Raw genomic sequence first — 17,513 nt, forward strand, 5'->3', positions numbered from 1 at the left:
TGAACAAAATAAGTCTGTCGCTTCAAGGAAAACAATTGACAGTTTTGTTGCCAATGACAGAATTTGAGTTTTCAAAGCAAAAATCAGAATTTTGGAAAATCTCTATCCATCATCACGAACTTGACAGCTTCCCAATACCTAAAGACTTTTCTGATTAGATGGGTGGTGATATTAACAAATGTGATTTTTTTTAATATTGTATAATGAAATGTGTCAACATTTCTGTAATTCACTGAAGCAATATTTTCCAAATTACCAACACATGATGTTACAAAACCATGCACAGATAAAAGACCCATTCAAAGTGCAAAACACACCAACGAATTTTAATGAAACCAAATACAAAAATTTCACTCATAGGATTTCAGAGTCCACATTGCAACTAACCTTTAGGAAACTACCCCTTATGGTTTTAGTGTAATATCAAATTATCTGAAAAGGCTCTTCAAATACTCCTCCCTTTTCAATTACAAATCTGCATGCCAGATTTTCTTCATGTTCTTCAACCAAAACAACATATTACAACAGATGGAATGTACAGCAGCTATCAGAATCTGTCTTCTCTTGAACCAGACACTGAAGAGGTTTACAAAAATATAAAGTAATGGGGGAGGGGCAATATACCGGGTAGGGGATTAAGAGGTGCAAACTATTAGGTATAAAATAAGCTACAAGGATGTATTGTACACTTAGCCATAAAAAAGAATGAAATAATGCCACTTGCAGAAACATGGATGGACCTAGAGATTATCACACTAAGTGAAGTAAGCCAGACAGAGAAAGATAAATATCACATGGTATTGCTTAAAAGTGGAATCGAAAAAAAAAAAAAAAAAACAGAAAACAGAGAAACAAACTTATGGTTACCAAGGGGGAAAAGGGGGTGGGGGAAGGGATAAATTAGGAGATTGCATGCAATTAACATATACACAGTATTACATATGAAATAAACAACAAGGACCTACTGTATAGCACAGGAACTATACTCAATATTTTGTAATAACCTATAAAGGAAGAGAATCTGAAGAAGTGTTGTGTGTGTGTATATATATATATATACATATATATATATATATATATAAAACTGAATCACCGTGCTGTACACCTGAAACTAACATACTAACACAATACTGTAAATCACTACACTTCAATTAAAAATAAATAAAATAAAGGATATTTTTTATAAAAGGATATATTGTACAACATGGGGAACAGAGCCAGTATTTTATAATAACTATAAATGGAATATAACCTGTAAAAACTGTGAATCACTGTATTACATCTGTAACATACAATATTGTACTGCAATTAAAAAATTTTTTAAATAAATATAAAGTAACGTCCTTCATTCTCACTAAACTTTTGTTTGGGAAAATAATTATCTTTCATAAAAATTATGTTTATATTAGTATGTAATGGACTTAATGTTATTTGAAATTAACTAAATAAGATGTTTAAACAGTTTACATTTCAAATACAGTAAATCTCAATAGATATAACCCACATCAGCAACAGCTCTTTGGGGTTCTCGATAAGAGTATAAAGTGGCCGTGAGACCACAAAATTTGAGAACCACAGCTCCAAATGATTCAGAGCCTCATCACTGGTCAACAACATTGCTGAAAATGCAATATTAAAACGTGTATACCGTAAAACATTTTAAACGTGGCGAAACAAAAAATGAAACCAAAAAAAAGACCTTTCAAACACAATACCTGGCCATGAAAAGCAAGTCCTACCCGTGAAGAACTAGAAACTTGGTAATTTCCGACACCACAATCACCAAAAGAGCCACAACCACCCTTGACAGGGGAGAAGTTGACACTCCCCAGGCCGCCTGGCTAAGATGCCCGGCTTTCAAGAGAAGCTGGGTGAGGGATGCAGACAAGAGAAGAAGGTAAAGAGAATGTCCCTGCACCCAGCAAGTCAAATAACCGGGAAGTGTCCAGGGCGGAAAAGCAACAGAGTGCGTTCCCTTTGCTTTGAGTTTACTACTAGCAAAACTCTCCGGCCTCCATCCCTTCGTTCTTCTCTTCCTCAAGGATGTGACACATCCGCTCCCGCCACTTCGTCTGAAGGGTAGGAAGACCCAAAGCTTTTATTTTATGTATGTATCGTAGCTTCCATAACCCTATGAGATGAACAATATAAACATTATCCCCATGTCACAAATGATGGAACTGGGTTTAAAAAGACTTCCATAGCTGGGTGGGTGCACCAACATCCTGACCCCAAGTCTCCTGGGCTCCTGTTTGAAGCCCTTCCACACACTACTTAGTGGTTCTCAAGTGTGGTCCTGAACGAGAAGCATCAACGCCACTGGGAACTTGTTAGCAACTTGACTTCTCAGACCAATCCAAGCCTATTAAATTCGAAATTCTTGGGGTGAGCCCAGCAATCTGCTTTTGATGTTTGGAGCGATGGCCTATGAACAATGATACCCTAGGCAGACACCCATCTGTCAGGACAACTATCTCAGTTGCTGGAGCTTCCACAGGCTGGGGGGCTTAAACTACGGGACTTCATGTCTCACAGCTCTGGAGGCTAGAAGTCCAAGCTCAAGGAACTGGCAAGGTAGGTTTCATCCTGGGGCCTCTGCCCTTGGTGTGTACATGGCATCACTGCATTGTGTCCCACATGACCTCTTTGGGCCAAAGACGGGAGAGAATTCTTTCTCTTCCGCTTATAAGGCCATCGATCCCACTCGGTGAAGGCCCCACCCATGTGACCTCATCTAACCTGAACTGCCTCCGTAAAGGCCTATCTCCAAACAGTCACGTTGGGATTGGGACTTCAGCGCATGGATCTGGGGGGACACGGTCCAGTCCATAACCAACTTCAGAAGGAATGCTTGGGCCCCATGCCAAGGCTGGCACTGCTGGTCCAGGAGCTCACCTGCAGAGCCCGAGAGATGCCGGGACAAGGAGAAAGGGGTTCACTTGGAAGAGCAGCACCTGTCAAGGGAATTCCAGCCCTGATGAGGGCCCAGAGCAGCTGAGCAACTCAGGGGCTCCCACAGGAGGGGAGGAGGGAGGGAAAGCCACCTCCCACACTGGTGCCTCATGCTGGCGGTGGCATTCACTCAGCTGCCAGGCTCCAGATGCCCTCACTCATGTAATCCTTGTCACCCCTGTTACAGGAATGGAAATGGAGGATTTAAAGGTTAAGCAGCCCGCCAACGAGCCGCTGCTGGACGCACCAGCAGTGAGAGGAAGATTCTCAAGGCTGCTCTCAGAGCCAGCGGTCCTAACCTCTACTCTCTCCTAGAAGGGAGAAAAGGGCACGGGCTCACGTGGGATCTTCAACCAGAGAGCGATTCCAGGTGCCAGAGGCCACAAAGCACGTGCGTGACGCAGGGGACGGAAGCTAAGGAAACACAGAAGACCGTAACACACGTGGAAAACACCCAACTTCACGGACAATGAAAGAAGGGCACCTACCAAATTGGCAAAGGACAATAACGTCCCAAGTTGGCAAGTGCAGAAAAAATGGGCAAGCCCACACCACGGAAAGGACGGTGAACTCAGAGGACAGGCACCCTACAAGATGGACACAGCCTGGGACCCCAGGACACCCCTTCCTAGGAACGTGCTCTAAAGGTGCATGCAGATGGACAAGAAGGGCGAATCTTCACAGCAGCACTGATTTCAACGGGGAAACGCGGGAAATGACCTAAATGCCCGTTAAAGGAGGATGGGCAAATGAAGCGACACAGCATAGGATGTCACCGTCTGAGCTATTGGAAAAGATGAAGTACAGCGCCGTGTATAGATATGAAAAATCAGCCACAGTACTATGAAAAAAGGGAGTTGCAATATGTACAGTATGTTTGCACTGTGACAACGTTTCTCCCGCTAAAAACCTAGAGGAATAATTTGTATACCAGAGTTTATCGGGATGGGGGCTTTCACCTTCTACTTTATACATGTTTTATGGGGTGAACCTTTGGGAATGAGCATCCTTACAATTAGGCAGATGTTAGAAAAATAATTTATTACAATTTATTTTTTCCTATGTCATGCTGATCTAGCTTCCATCCAAGTTGCGCTAACTGGTAACCCTGGCTGCGTTATTAAATCTCACAAAGCCCCGGCTTCCTCACCAGGCAGCAGGAACAGTGCTGGGGACACAGGGCGCCTGTGGTCTGCTCTCAATGTACCCCCTGCTTCCCTTCATTGCGCTCACGCCTTGGGCGTGGTGGCGAGGGTCTGTGGGCTGGGAGCCCCCAGACGGCGGGCCTGTGTGCCCTGTTCACCTCTGTTATGCCAGGGCCCCCTGACTGCCTAGTACAAAAAGTTGACCAAGTGATAATTCGTGAACAAGGTGACCTAGAGCTAGCATACTGAATCAATGCTAACCATATAAGAATGTGTCAGTCCAAGGCTGAAATACATTTCACTCTCAAAAGGGAATCTTGGAAAAAAGGGTTTATGAATCTTTGAAATGCCACACACACTCCAAACATTCTAAAGGTATAAAACTGACTCACCTATCTAAATGTCTTAACAATTGTGGAAGTTCAAAATGAAAGATGTCCAAATTTTTCCACATTCCTGTTGGAAGCTTAAAAAATATTTTCAGGGCTTCCCCGGTGGCGCAGTGATTGAGTCTGCCTGCCAGTGCAGGGGACATGGGTTCGAGCCCTGGTCTGGGGGGATCCCACGTGCCGCGGAGCAACGGGGCCCGTGAGCCACAACTACTGAGACTGCACGTCTGGAGCCTGTGCTCAGCAACAGGGGAGGCCGCGACAGTGAGAGGCCCGCGCACTGCGATGAAGGGTGGTCCCCGCTTGCCACAACTGGAGAAAGCCCTCGCACAGAAACGAGGACCCAACACAGCCATAAATAAATAAATAATATTTTCAGGGTACTCATCTGAAATCATAACTGAGATGTATTTGAATCAAAAAGGAAGTCTGTCGGAGCTTCCCTGGTGGCGCAGTGGTTGAGAGTCCGCCTACCAATGCCGGGGACGCAGGTTCGTGCCCCGGTCCGGGAAGATCCCACATGCCACAGAGCAGCTGGGCCCGTGGCCGCTGAGCCATGGCCGCTGAGCCTGCGCTCTGCAACAGGAGAGGCCACAACAGTGAGAGGCCCGTAAACCGAAAAAAAAAAAAAAAAAAAAAAGAAGTCTGTCATCTCCAAAGCTTCTTACCCCTTGGGTGACAAATTCTTTCCCAAATACAAAGAGTGCATTTCTCAAGTGATGGTCCAGAACGTGAGACGTTACCCACGAACCTATGATCAGACTTTCATGAGTCAACCCTTCCAGCTAGTTAATTTACACTTTTCGGGCCCTCCCGCCCACCCATCCCCTGCACGGCTAAGGTTTAACTGTGTAACCAGTCGAGTGGCAGCGTGACCAGGAGCAAAGTGCAGACACTGCGGCCACTTACTGTAGGACTACCAAGGCCTCATCCATGTCAAGACCTCAGTCACTCTCTCTCTAGATAAACAAAATGTACGGTGAAATAACAAATGCAAAATTATTTGGAGCTCCTGGAGAAGTTGTTCTACACGAAGGCTTCAATTGCCAAGTCCAGTAACTAACCAAAGTGTTTCTATTACAACCAACAAGTAACAACTAAATGGAAACACCACAGTGACCCACTTTCCTTCATTTTTCAGCAGACAAATCACTGTAATTCTAATTGGCAATAAATTAAGGTTATGCATGGAATTCTAATAACCTCCTTTTCAAGACGGAATATACCCCCTTCACCAAATGATCAAACCAGACATCAGCAGTAAATGGGACGGAGAGACATCACGTCCCCCGACGCAATGCCCTGAAGACAGACACACCATCGCCCGTGTGCTACTCTGACCGAAACAGGCTTAACCTAAGTCTAAACAGGAGGGGGAAAGTCTGATTTGCTCATTAGGTTGCTAGACGGACCACTGCAAGGAGAAGAGGTGCCTAATTTCTGAACGCCACCACAGTATAACGATAGCTGCTACCTTCCATGAGGTTCCACCTGCTGTGCAGGCCAAAAACATGTACCACAGAGAAGCACACTGACGACCTCTTTCCCTCCGGCGATGAACTTCCGTGGACTCTGGCGCAGAACTGTTTCCAGAGCACCTGCCACAGGCGGAAGGCTGCTCCAGGCACTGGGGAGGCGGCAGTAAACGTCACAGGCAGCAACTCCCTCCTTCGTGGAGCTAAACTGCCGTCTAGTGAGGACAGAGTCAGGACGTAAATTATCAGTACAATAAGTAAAAGGTAAAATGAGAGAAAAACCACAGCACGGAAGGAAGACAGGCAATTTGGAGGGGGGGGGGTAAGATTTCAAAGTGGAGGTGGGGAAGCTTCTCAGGAAGAGGACTCTGGGTGTCTGGGACCAAGGGTCTGGGGGGCGCTGGGCAGAGGGCGCAGGACCGAGGAAACAGTCTGAAGGCAGCGGGCGGATGCAGAGGCCAGTCAGGGAGCCGCTGCAGGAGCTCCAGCAGGAAAAATGGCCACGTGGGCGGACGGCACAGGTGGAGACAGAAGGTGTCGGACCCTGCCCATAGTCTGAAGGTGGGGCCAACAGCCTCCGGGGACGAATGTGATGCGGCGTGAGTTGGTGGGCGGGGGAAGTCACAGAGCATCCTGAGCTTCCACGTCAGACGGCCGCGTGATGGAGGCTCCGGAGGCCAGGCGGATGTCGGGAAGCACCGCATCCTAGAGCACCCCGTCTCACGCCGCGGCACGCACAGTCCGGTGAAGCAGGCTGTGAAGGTGGGGTTCCCACCCTTTACAAATGCAGGGAAGGAGCCTGAACCAGCACGTGTTTTGTCTGTCTACAGTAGTGCTGGAAACAAAACTAAACAGGAGCCTGGATCTCCTTCCCAGGTGTAGGGGTTTTCTCCACTATCTCGTGTGGCTTTTTTTGGTTTTCCGTTTATTTTTTCAAGGCAGAGTACTACAGAAAATGGAGAAGCCTTGTTCTAAGGTGTTTCCAAAGCTGGCTTCGACCCACGAGCTGCCTCACCTGAACTCACCTGCAGCTGGAGGTCGGGAAGCTCCCTTTACCAAGCAGAAGCCCGATACACGCAGGCCATCTGTATGCTGCAGAGTCCCTCACTCAGGGGAGCCTGAGCGATTCTACAAGGGATCCGCACAGCTAGAAGGAGAGCAAGGGCCCATCCGGCCCCAGAGCTCCAGAGCGGAGCCTCGGGCTGTCCGCTGCTCTCCCTGCTCTCCCTTAAGAGGCAGATCGTGTCCATGTTGCCGTTTCGTAACGTCACCGGTAAAACCCTCGTGTCCTTCCCCAGTCACATTTCTCACTGATCCCAGGAGACATGCGTTCAGCTATCCTGTAAACTCAAAAAACAAATGTTTTAGACAGAATATTTCTCTTTCTGACTCTCTTGTGGCTGCCAGAAGAATGTCCTTCCTCTTCCCTGTGTCACCTGCACCCTCGACACCCCACCACGGCCCTTGCCGGCCTGTCAAGTCCATCTGTCCATTCGCTCATCCACTCGGTGAGCACGTCTCTGATGAGAATTAAGGCGTTCTAGGCCCTGGTATTTCCATCTCCCCGCAGGTAATTACAGCGGGATGGAGGCTAGGAAAGGGGCCCTAAGCAGGGCTACAGCCGGAGAGGGTCTCCCAGAGCGATGACCATGACCGGAAGCGAAGGAGGGGCAGAACCGGTAGGTGAGGGAGGACGGGTGGGCAGGGCCCGCAGAGGGCGTGGAGGCAGAGAGTCCCGGAGGGGCTAGGGGCGAGAAAACCTTAAAAATCACCAGGGCTTCCCTAGTGGTGCAGTGGTTGAGAGTCCGCCTGCCGATGCAGGGGACACGGGTTCGTGCCCCGGTCCGGGAAGATCCCACATGCCGCGGAGCGGCTGGGCCCGTGAGCCATGGCCGCTGAGCCTGCGCGTCCGGAGCCTGTGCTCCGCAACGGGAGAGGCCCGCGTACCGCAAAAAAATAAAAGTAAAAGAATAAATCACACCAGAACCCCTGGCCTGTGTGAAGGCAGTGAGAAGCCAACAGAGGGTATTAAGCAGAGAAGTGACAAGACCGGGCTTTTCGGGGGAAAGGTCACTTCGAGCGCAGTGTGAGGCTTCCTCCTGATTTCTTCTCCTAGAATCTCTGCTGGTTTAACCCATACAGCAACCGCTCCAGAAAAGGTCCTCATCAGCTGTGCCCACCTCCCCCAAAGCCTCTGGCTTCCAAACGGTCTTGACAGCCACACCGCATAGAGAACGTCACCTTTGTAAATAAAACAATGTTTTGCTCCTGTCGCTCTCACTTCAGAACTGCGATCACTTCTGAAATCAGACGAAACCTACTGATCCTAACGGTGGCACAAATGCCCGTCACCCACTACATTCTAGCAAAAGAAAAAAAAAAGTGCTTGCAAACTGCTCCTCAAATGAAGCACTGCCTTTAAATTAAAATGGGAAAGACTTCCTTAAAACGTTCACACAAGCACCTACAGCAATTTAATTCAGAAAGAAGTCTTTCCTTTCGGTGATACATATTGAGAAATATTTTAAAATAAAATAAATATGCTGCCTGGTACCTGCTTCTAAATAATACAGAGCACGTGGCAAGCTGGTGAGTGTGAATGAAATAAGACTGGCCATGATTTAATGAACCTGGTAAAAGGTCCGTGACGACCGATGCTGGTCTTCTGTCTACTTTCCTATGCTAGAAAGGTTTTACTCTTTGGGTATCTGAAGCATCTCAAAGTACTCAGACTTCATAAAAATTCCTCTTCTTTTGTTCTTTTACTTTTCCCTATAAAAGATGAGGCCGTGGGCTTCCCTGGTGGTGCAGTGGTTGAGAGTCCGCCTGCCGATACAGGGGACACGGGTCCGTGCCCCGGTCCGGGAAGATCCCACATGCCGCGGAGCGGCTAGGCCCGTGAGCCGTGGCCGCTGAGCCTGCACGTCCGGAGCCTGTGCTCCGTAACGGGAGAGGCCACAACAGTGAGAGGCCCGCGTACCACGAAAAAAAAAACCCCAAAAAACAAAACAAACAAAAAAAAGATGAGGCTGCTTAGACTGACACTGAACACAACCCTCAGAGGTTAAGCTGTAGTGATGCAGCAACAAACGTTTCAAAAAAGAAAACTGTGATTTTAGAGCAAGTTGCTCAATGATGCATTTGAAATTACTTTCTAAAAACAGTCCTGCCTAAACATCTTCCTTCCACCAAAACTAGTTTAGTCAAACAATTCTACTTAGCACTGACAGACTAGTAAAACTGGAGTCGATATGTATTAACAGGTATTTCTGCATCTCCAAACAACCTGCTTACATTCACAATATACGTTCTACTTCATTTGTTAACTCCCAACCCCATATATGAAACACGTTCAGGAAATGTGACGCGCCAACTTACAGAATCGTTGACTTTCAAGGTTGCAAAGGACACTGAAGGTCCTCTAGTCGGCCAGCCGCTTGATGTTTTTGTCTCCAGATTGACGTGCATACGTAACCTGTCAGGATTTCGTGGGTAATCTGACGCTGCGTGCTACGTTGCACTACATCCAGTAGGAAATGGGAAGGCCCTACCTAATATCACCCTAAATAACTGTCACTTTAGTAAGTAACACTAATATCTCCAAGTCATGTCGGAGCTTCTATCGTAGACAATCACAGGCTGCAACGAAATTTTATGTGCGACACTTTCCGAAAAGCAAACTTCACCGTTGTGCACTGAGTCGCCGGCGCTTCCCCACAGTTCGCTCAACATTTAAAGTCAAAGTCATCAAATAACGAAAGATTTCATTACCACCCTGTACTGACAGAGACCAATATTAATTATTATTTGAATTAACCTCTGAGCCATGGTTTTCATCAGTACTCAGAAAAGACAGGGACAATTTCTAATTACATGCCACCCTCATTATAGGTCACCAGGCCGCAAAGCTGTATCTGATGAGGCTGCCACCCTTTGCCTTGGAACTGCTTTGGACTCCATTATTACCTTCTCATCTCAAAATGGAATTTGAGGGCTTCCCTGGTGGCGCAGTGGTTCAGAGTCCGCCTGCCGATGCAGGGGACACGGGTTCGTGCCCCGGTCCGGGAAGATCCCACATGCCGCGGAGTGGCTGGGCCCGTGAGCCATGGCCGCTGAGCCTGCGCGTCCGGACCCTGTGCTCCGCAACGGGAGAGGCCACGACAGTGAGAGGCCCCCGTACCGCAAAAACAAAAATGGAATTTGAAATGTAACTCATCAACCTTCAGAGATGCTCTCCCCAGGGGTTACCACTTTTTCCGTTAGAACTGGGATGTGGGACTGCATGCCAGTCTATGAGTAAAAGTCCTAAATGCAAGTAAATGGCATTCGCTTTTACACTTTTCCATAAAGCTGGGCAGCGGTGCCTTCTCACAGCTCCACGTGGAGAAGACTTTGGGGTCTAGTGAGTGGAGGAGAACTGAAGGGAACACTGCGATATCACGCCGATCATTTCCCCCAGATGTTAACTGGCTCTACTTGATTTTGTGTGAAAATAACCTGATACAACAAGGAAAAGAATCCAACAAGAGAGAATAAAAATGGAAAAATGAGTTTTATTTCTCTCTCCCACTGCCGACCCTGATCTCATTCTCCAAAGATAATCATCTTAACGGTTTCTTATGTATCCTTTCCTGCCTATGTGAGAGCACGGAGATGTGTCTGCACACACCACATATTTTTCCAACCTTTTCTTAGGCAGGAATCTAGGAGGTAAACATCCGAGCCATTGTCAACATCCCAGCTGCAGCCGCTCCTGAGTGAAGTTCTGGTGCCGCCCCTTCCAACCAGGCTGCTCTTTGGGTACACATTTCATTCTAGTCTCAGAAAAATGCACCGTTTTTAAATCCTTAAAGTGTCAGGTTAATGATCCATGACACAAATATTCACATCTAAAATACCTGAAGATGAAGGACTCAGGTATGGCATTGTATGAGTCCTAAAACAATGTCAAGAGGAGGAGAGGACAGATAAAAACGTATCTGTGTTCTCAGCCAAAGAAGACACCGAATTTCTGAATCTTGATTAGAATTCGATTTTAAACTTGACAAAAGCGACTGCAGGTTAGAATGGTAATTCACCAACGTTAGCACAGTCGGTCCAGTAAAGAAAGGCAAGATGTCATCTCCCACAAGGCGGAGAGAAAGCTGAACGGCGCGTACCCAGTGCCAGGGACTCACCCCTGGACCATCCACATAGCAGTTGTGGCATCTGTTCTCCATCGGGGCACTGCTTCCAGGGCGAGTACTGTTTTGTTACTGAAAAGAATACTGCTCCTGGGAGTAACATCATCAGTGAGATAAAGACAAAAATTTTTTAAACTAAAAAGCCTACATAAGAATCATAATGAATTAAGAACCTACGTATTTTGATATCTAAAATTTCTTTCATATTTTGAAAGACCATAAGAGAACCTTTCAGGGACTTCCCTGGCAGTCCAGTGGTTACGACTCCGCACTTCCAATGCAAGGGGCGCGGGTTCGAACCCTGGCTGGGGAACTAAGATCCCACATGCCACGCAGCATGGCCAAAAAACAGTAAGAAGAAGAGAACTTTTCATGTAAACAAGATGTAAAGGAGAAACTGGTATTTGGAGAATTCTTTCCCCAAAACTAAGAGTGAATTTTTGTAATCACTTCAAGAACAACTTGCATGAACACTACTAAGGGAATTAAAACCTGAGATTTGAAAAGAATCTCCAAAACTATTCCTACCAACCTCCCTATGTGTGAAATCTCCAGTCTTAAACACCCCACTGCTAATAACAAATTTAAAGTATTTGAATTTATACAAATTACTACAAGACACTTTTAAACTCCTCTGTAAGAGAATCCCTGTCTTTAAATGTCAATTTTTATTATCCTTGTTATTAGAGATAAGAATTGTAACTAAAGTTTCCTTTCACCCTTAAATATAGTTTCAATTTCCATTTAGAAACGAAACCATGTATGGGTGTGAGAGACACTGTGGCCCTGGGAATAAAAAGTAAACAAGAAATTCCTGAGGAACCCTAACAGGACGCAGTGTGATCTGGAACTCTAAGAACTTAGTTACAAAGTAACTTTTACCGAAGAGTTTTTATTTATTTTTCAATTAAATTCAAAACCTGTAAACCTACTCCTGTAGGCTGATTGCTGGCTGCTATGCGGATACAAAAATAAGATGAATGAGTGCCCGAGATTTTTACACTGTATTTACCTTCCTCACCTTTCTCTAACTTCACGCTGATTTCTAGTCAAGCAGACACAGGATTCCACCCCCCACCCACCCAAGGGAATCCACCATTTCATCAAGTTCAACAAAATATCGCAAGCTATACAAAAGCGCCTTGGTTACATCTTAGGGAATGTACAATGTAACTACCTATTTTAGAAATCAGATCTAACCCTTAAATAGGCATAATCAGGAAAATACTAATTAAAAAAAAATATTAAAATAGCCCCAGACTGCCTTCAAAGAACTTATCATGTAAAAGAAGAAAACAGGAGTGTAGATACTTCAGGGCAATGTCATCTTAGAAATTCTGCAAAAGCAGCGTGCTGCAGGCAGAGCCCAGCACCGAGGAGAAGCGGTGATCCTCCCGGGGAAGGACCAGGCAGCGAGGACTCCACGGGGACCATGGGGACGTGCGAGCGACAGCACGACGAGATGGTGCCGCATCTCACCTGTGTGCTTACTGACTGAATCGTCTACAAGGCGACATGTGCGCCACACAACGGAAAACGGTACGAGGTAAGGAAGTTGTATTCCGCTGCTGAGAATTAGAAATGGCTTTACAGGAGATGTAGCATTTGAGACAGAATCTGAAGACAAATAGGATTTTCACAGGTGAGGGTGGGTTTGAATGGACGCAGCGCAAGCAAGAGCAGAGGCATGGAGGGCAGGAACTGCTGTGTGCTCAGGGACCATGAGTGATCCAGGTCAGCCTGATTACGGGAGATGTTTAAAGAAGTAGATACTATGGCTACAAAGTTAGGCTGGCATTAAGAATCAAAGACCTGAGTGCCAGGAGGCGGCGGTCAGTTTGGTTTTCAAGGGGAAAACACAAAGAAGGGGGGTGCACAAGTGTGAGATGAGCAGGCAAGGGCACTCCAGACACTTCTGGAACACGCACAAGCAGAGAATTCAAGCCAGAAGTCTCTGCAATAGTCCAGCACACACGGAAATGTGGGCAGGACCCGAGAGGCTATGTCGGGGAGGTACCATCGACAAAAGTACAAACTTTGACGATGTTCTGAGTGTGGACGGTTACAAGGAGAGGGAAAGTGTGAGTGGAAGAGCATGAAGTGGGGACGGCATCCCCTGGGGACGTGGAGAAGGGCTGGGGGGTGGCACGGAGGCTGCATGTGACTTGGAACACCTAATGCCCCAAGCACAGCTCTGATGTCTCCACCCTCATGTGGAAGCCTCCGAGGGCCTCCACACCAACTATGAAATAAACCCAGGCTCATCCAAAAAGCCCCCCTGAAGCTAATCTTCATACCTCCTCTAACTCACCCACACCACGGTCTTCCTATTTCCTAAATACAAAGCTTTGTTTTGCCTGCCCCCCTCCCCTCGGCCACTCTTCAAATCCTGCACGAAAGCTAATGCCTCCGGGACTCTCCCCAACACCTTAACTGGCCAAATACTGCAGCCATTTAAGATTTTAATGGTAAACAATGTCAAAAAGAACTTCCCTCTTCTTAATGTATGAAAATTAACTTTCAGCATGTTCACTTCTTTTAATGACAAAGTATCTTAACTGACAGATTTAAGACATCTTAAATCAGCAAATCATAGCTAAATTACTATACTTCTGTCCTCATAATTGGAAGATAAATGTGTTACTCTCTAATTTATCTTTTTATATGTTACAACTCTAATTCTTCCTTTTTATTATGGTTCTTCAACAATGAGAGCAAGATCCTCCATTAACAAGGCCAGTTAACATGTGATTACCTAACAAGTGGTCCAGGATCACCCTTTGTTCTTTCATCACCTACACTGCTCAGACAAGGTTTCAGCATATTGTTTAAATTATTTCTATTTAACTATATGCGAAATTCTAGTCAAGCACAAAAATATTCTCTGGTCTCATAAAATTCACTATTTTATCAAGTGTTTAAAAAGATAACGTACTATATATAAGTGCCATACTAAAGTATGCCTCACTACCTCATTAATGTCACCACCTTAAGCAATTCATAATGGCTCAACTACCTAATCCAAATTCAAATTTTAGTCATTTTAAATAATTCTGCACAGACGTAATTAGAAAACAAATAAAATATTAATCAGAAAACTTGCTACATCACCCAACAGCAATCAGATGGAACGAGCATAATAATCACCACAGTATAGAGAAGCCTGTGCGTTTGTATCCGATACTCCCGTGCTGTCTGGAACTGCAGAGCTGGGGTCCACTAAGAAAATGTAATACATCCTTTCAGAATGCCCATGGTGGTGAGGCACTTGACTGTTTCGGAGTCATGAGGACTGAAATCAAGTTTGTGGCATATCCACCTACACCATGTGTGTATCTCTGGGTAAATCCTAAGTTGCATCATCTATAAAAGGTCACAAGGACACAGTGCCAGTGTGTGTTAAGGTGCCCAGTAAGCAATAAAACACGGTGCGATGTAATCCACTTCATTACATAATGTTGATCAATGCACAGGGGTTGATGTAAAGAACCACGTGGCTTTTCTCCATCTGTTTTCTCCTCTACATATGTCACCATTATCTCTGTACTTCATATCTAAATCTCAAAGAGTGGGTGGGGTATATTCCTCTAAAGCCCATGGATCAAACCATTAGCAAGAATCCTGCCATCTTCACTCCATGAGGTTTATTTACAGATACCTCAGCATAAATTTAAAAGTTGGTAACACTCAGGAACTCAGGAATAATGCAGTATGGCTCACGTTGACAGCATTTCATATTTTTGCAAACTTGATAAAATAGTGAGCTGTCTTTCACGTATAATTTCATGCATAAGCCCAAGTAACAAGTCTAAATTTTCAATGAGTCCAATTTTTCAATGAAGCCCAACAACTCAGGAACTATCAGTCTAGTGCTATGAAGGAAACAAATAAACATGTTGATACATAAATACCTCTTTGTCCCCAGTGAATTCTTGCTCTGGTTGGATGGGCAAGGCATAAATAGGTAACCTCACTTCCTACTTTGCAGGGAGAACAGGCGCCTCTCTTCACACACACACCCCCACCTCCATCCACTGCTCCTGCCCTCCTGTCCTCACAGCACAGATGTGCCCACCCGAGGTCGGGCTGGTCTTCCAGATCTGGGCTGAGTCCCTTCCTCCCGCTCTCAGGAATCTTACTCCATCAGTTGCCCTTTGCTCTCCCATGGAGAGTCCTATATAATCCGTTTCTCAATTGGATCTTTCCCACCTGTTAGTCTCTGCCATCTGATTAAAAAAAAAAGAGAGAGAGAGACAAACCTCACCTGGTTTAGAGGGGAGGGGAGGGGAGGAAGAGCTGGGGAGCCTGCAGCTGGGTGTCTGGCAGGGCCTGCTACGGTCAGGTGTGTGACGGTCCGACATTTCACTACCCCAGGGCTGCGGGAAGCAAGTGGGTGTGAAGATCCAGCCGGGACTCCACCAGCCCTGCCTCATGCCCTAGAGAAAGGGCATCTCGTTAGCCTCACAGGCAGCCTGTGTGCCTGGGTGGCCCCACGGACATCAGTCACCCAGCTGGCCATGCAGGCGAACCAGAAGCCCAGGAGTCACCCAGGACACCTTCCCCTGATGGCTCCCGTACCTGATCTACCATCAAACCGTACCTGTGAAACCATCCTCAGCCCCATCCACCTTCTGTCCACACCCACGTCCACCACACTACGTGGAATCACCACTTCCTCTCACTGACTAGGCAGTGCTCTCCCCACCACCTCCAGCCCCCTCCAACTACACACACAACACAGAGTAACTGTTCCCCTTGTTCCTGGGGTTCAGACCAAGCTCTCCTGAGTGCAGCCACTCAGCCTTCAGGCAGGAGGACCCCAGCTCAAGCTTACCTTCTTCAGGTAAGCCAGTCTTTCTGCATCTGAGCCGAACGCCTATCACCCACTCCACAGCACATGCTGCTCCTTTTTTTTTTTTTTTTTTTAAACAATTGTTACAGTTGCACTTTTACATGTTTGTGTGACTGCTTAATATCCACCCATCCCGCTGGCTGCGGGCACCTGGTACAGTTTTGCCCACCTCTGCATCCCCAACACTCAGCACAGAGCCCAACCCACAAACAGCATAACTACTCTTTTGGATCAGGAAATAAAACGTGAAACAACTAATTCTATGGCCAATACCTTAGGGAGGGTGAGATAAGATATATGGATCAAGCACATGAACACTGAGGAAACTCAACCAAGGGAGAAACTTTCCTGTGAGTGGTTTAGTAAGTTTTAAAAAGCACAGGGGGGGCTTCCCTGGCGGTGCAGTGGTTGAGAGTCGGCCTGCTGATGCAGGGGACGCGGGTTCGTGCCCCGGTCCGGGAAGATCCCACATGCCGCGGAGCGGCTGGGCCCGTGAGCCGTGGCCGCTGAGCCTGCACGTCCGGAGCCTGTGCTCCGTAACGGGAGAGGCCACAACAGTGAGAGGCCCACGTACCGCAAAAAAAAAAAAAAAAAAAAGGCACAGGAGACCTATACTGTTGGTGGGAATGTAAAGCGGTGCAGCCACTGTGGAAAACAGTATGGAGGTTCCTCAGAAAACTAAAAATAGAATTACCACGTGATCCAACAATCCCACTCCTGGGCATATATCTAGACAAAACTCTAATTCAAAAACATACATGCACCCCTATGTTCATAGCAGCACTATTCACAATAGCCAAGACATGGAAACAACCTAAATGTCCATCAACAGATGAACAGATAAAGAAGATGTGGCACATATATACAATGGAATATTACTCAGCCACAAAAAGAAATAATGCCATTTGCAGCAACATGGATGCAACTAGAGATTATCATACTAAGTGAGGTAAGTCAGAAAGAGAAAGGCAAAAAATTAACAGTGAAACAGGCTGGGGGCAGTAACTGACATTTTAGTAAGTGCTCATTGTGGACCAAGCCCTGGGCTCGGTGCTTTACACACACACACACACACAATCCCCACAACTACCCCTGAAGTAGTACCTGTCCATATCTTGTAGATGAGGAAAGTGGTATTAAAGCAATCAAGTAACTCTCCAAACCACAAAACTGGTAAGTGGGGGAGCTGGTTTTCCCTTTATTTTGTCCAGCCTCCAAAACCCAACATTGCAAAGGAGAAAGCACAGGCCTCCTGCCCCACCAACCCTGCACAGAGCCCGATACCAGGGGCTGAAGGATTTGCACAAGAGGCAGAAACAGCTATGCAGCAGGGTAAACGTCCTCTACAGAGAAATCAAACAAGCCACAGTGGTGATGGGTGCCCCCACCCGAAAAAGAGTGGCGGAGAAGCATGTATAAATCCCCAGGAAGGTTAAAAATACCTTCTAAGTTCACATACAGCTGTTACCTAACAAAATACCTTTCAAATGGGCAGAGTTTGTTTTTTTTCCCTCACC

The 17,513-nt window shown here is 46.4% G+C and overlaps 1 protein-coding gene across 3 annotated transcripts in view; it reads right to left on the reverse strand.

Annotated features, from left to right (window-relative positions):
• The window catches only part of CHD7 (chromodomain helicase DNA binding protein 7), a 177,842-nt gene that overhangs the window by 137,260 nt on the left and 23,069 nt on the right, over window positions 1-17,513 (reverse strand). The window lies entirely within an intron of this gene.

The sequence above is a fragment of the Monodon monoceros genome, unplaced genomic scaffold, assembly GCF_005190385.1.
Source record: "Monodon monoceros isolate NGI ecotype Baffin Bay Population unplaced genomic scaffold, NGI_Narwhal_1 Super_Scaffold_14, whole genome shotgun sequence".
Classification (NCBI taxonomy): domain Eukaryota; kingdom Metazoa; phylum Chordata; class Mammalia; order Artiodactyla; family Monodontidae; genus Monodon; species Monodon monoceros.